Here is a 3193-nt window from a genome sequence, read left to right on the forward strand (position 1 = left end):
ACAGTTGGAAAGAGTACAATCGAATTAAACTCTCTGGAGTTTTTCTTCTGTGAATTCAGCTTGGTTTGAGAAATTACCACTCCCTTGTCATATGGTGTAAATCCTATGATCAACAATACCCCCATATAACTATACTTTTTGCCCTAAATGACTACCAGGAAAATGAGCCCAGATACTGAAAATAATCCAAATAAACAAGTTAAAATTTGGTGAAGAAAATGTGTTGACTTCTAACATAAGTTAAAAAAAAAATTCTTCCTATACAGCGTATGTGGTTTGAATGTAATTCCTGATAAGAACAGATATTACACTTGATCTTAGCCAAAAGGCCGAGAAGCAATTGAATGTAATTTCTATGAAAACATAAAATATGCAGATTCCTTATTAAATCAATAAAGTCCATGGAACAGTGGATGAAAGAGATGGCAATAGGAGATTTTGATTTCATTTAAAGAAATGCTAGACTATGATGATGAACAATCCACATAATATCTCTAATATAGCTTCCCCCCACTCAGAGGCTGAAGAATTGGAATATTATGAAATGATCACAATGGTGCTGAAGTATTGGTTTTTACCCCTTGGAGTAGTGGAGACAGCATAAGGACATACAGAGCCTATTCGCTGGTCACCAACAGCCACAAAATATCTCATTCACTTACCCCATTATGCCACATCAATATTAAATATTCCAGGTGTGCCAGGAGGCTAGGAAGCACTGTGCTACACTTATATCCATTTATATCTGTAGTTATATATTAGTTATGGATTTTTTTTTTGAGGAGGGACACTGACACTATAGAAAGCATGCAGAAGCTACCAAGAGTTTGGAAAATATTTGAATGTAATGGAATAAGTTGCATTATCAAACAGGAAGAGAGTTCATTGTGTGTATGTGTTTGAAACATGAATATACCCTTTAACCAATGTAAGGAAAAATATTCTAACATCTGAGTTATTAGAAAGGGAATGAGCTAGTTATATTTAGTGATAAAATACACTAAATCATAAGCCAGTTGATAATCCACATTCAGGGACACTGGAGAAAAGATTTCCCTAATTGAATTTAGGATAAAGTACAAATATCCACACTCTAGCCTTTCTCCACCCTTAGTTCTTGTACCATCTTCCTCTGCCACAAAATACTTGGCTTCTCTCAGTTCCTGGAATATGGCATGTTTTCTCAGCTGTCTACCTTTTTGTTCGTTATTTTTTCACATTTGTTTGGTAATGGTTTTACCAATTCTTTGTCTCTTTGTTGTCTGTTAAATATTATTTTTCTTTTCAAATCTCACTTAAAGTGAAGAACTTTAAAATTTCCTTTTAGTGATTATTTATTTTGAGGGAGAGAGAGTGCAAGCAGGGGAGGGGCAGAGAGAGAGGGAGATACAGAACCAAAGAAGGCTCCATGCTTTGAGCTGTCAGCACATATCCTGATGTGGGGCTCAAACTCACAAACCACGAGATGATGGCCGGAGTTGACGTCAGATGCATAACCGACTGAGTCACCCAGGTGCCCATTAGTTGAAGAAATTTTTGAAACATTATCTAATTCCTTGTGATTGACGAGACTTTCAACTGCATAGTCAGAAAACTGTCATTTCTAAACAGCACATTTTCAGACTTGAACTACCCTATAAGTCAGATGATGGACCAAATCAGACTTATTCTTCTCTGTGTCCCAAGTATATAGCACAATGCTTGGGACATTAAGGAGATTGCCAAAAGTATTTTATAAGTCAACCAATCAATAAATGTATTGATGAATATTGGCCTGGATTCCAAGGTAATTAACTCCAGACTTAATCATCTCAAATCACAAAGGTGAGATGACCACACTCACCTCTCGTCTTCCTAGAAATCTCAATGCCAAATTGTATTTCTAGCATGCTCTCAGAAGAGAATACACTAGTGCTGCTGCTGTGGATGTAGCATTCTATCTTTAATGCCGAGAGGGCAAGCACAGCTACTGGTCTCTGAGCTCCCTTTTGAGCTCATCTGTGACACAGACCAGCCATCTCTAGTTGTAGGTCTCCAGCTTGTGTTTCTCCAGCTTTAGCAAACCCCTTACCTTCACAGTCCCCTGATCAGTTTTAATTGCTGCTCTCTGAAGATTGGCCCTGAATTTAGGCATGCCAGGCACCAAATAACGTGGAGACCAATGCTCTTGAGGATTTCCATGTCTCAGGCAATAAGCTCTTGAGGCATTTCCCAGCTGTGTAACTTTTTACTTCTAGAGAGATTCTTTTTCAATTCTGAACTTATCAATTAGTGGTAAAGATTTGTTCACAGGATCACCTGAGGATTTTTTTGTTTTTGTGTTTGTTTGTTTTTGCAGAGACTGATCCAGCAAGTCTGAGTGGGATTTGCGATTATGAATTTCTTTTTTTTTGTAATTTTTTGTTTATTTTTGAGACAGAGAGAGAGAGAGAGAAAGCAAGGGAGGGGCAGAGAGAGACACACACAAAATCTGAAGCAGGCTCCAGGCTCTGAGCTAACAGCACAGAGCCCATTGTGGGCCTTGAACCCACAAACAGCAAGATGATGACCTGAGCCGAAGTTGGATGCTCAACCAACTGAGCCACACAGGCGCTGCAGACTATGCATTTCTTACAAACTATTAGCCAGTGTTTTGGGTTCATAGTCCACACTGTGAAGAATAAGTTTTAGAGGATCAGGGTGCATCTTGACAGGGTATCTTATGTGGAATAGAGTTACTAATTTTAAAATAATGGATTAAACCATTTATTTCCTTGCACAAAATATGTTTAACTTATTTTATGCATAAATAGGTAATATACTTACTTGATTCAAAAGTAAAATCTATGTCTAATAGAATTTTGAAGTTATGGGACAAGAATTCAGAATATTGAGATAATATTTGCCTTTTTGAGGTCTTTGTTATTAATAATTCCATTTGCTAAATTGTGTGAAGACAGTACAGTAAAACCTTGGATTGCGAGTAACTTGCTCTGCGAGTGTTCCCTAAGATGAGCAAACATTTCTAATATTTTTTTTAACTTGATAAATGAGCCATATCTTGCAACACAAGTAGTACATGACACCAAATGTCTTGGGATCACAACTGAGCCAAAGGTTCTTGAAATTGGCTTGGATATATGAGTGCTTTGGATTATAAGTGTGTTTCTGAAATGAATTGTCACAAACCAAGGTTTTACTCTATTTTATTATT

At 37.1% G+C, this 3193-nt stretch overlaps 1 pseudogene; it reads right to left on the reverse strand.

Moving 5' to 3' along the window:
• Positions 1-215: 215 nt before the first annotated feature.
• On the reverse strand, positions 216-341 carry LOC115272939 (annotated as a pseudogene).
• Positions 342-3193: the final 2852 nt, after the last annotated feature.

Source organism: Suricata suricatta, chromosome 11 (assembly GCF_006229205.1).
Source record: "Suricata suricatta isolate VVHF042 chromosome 11, meerkat_22Aug2017_6uvM2_HiC, whole genome shotgun sequence".
Classification (NCBI taxonomy): Eukaryota; Metazoa; Chordata; class Mammalia; order Carnivora; family Herpestidae; genus Suricata; species Suricata suricatta.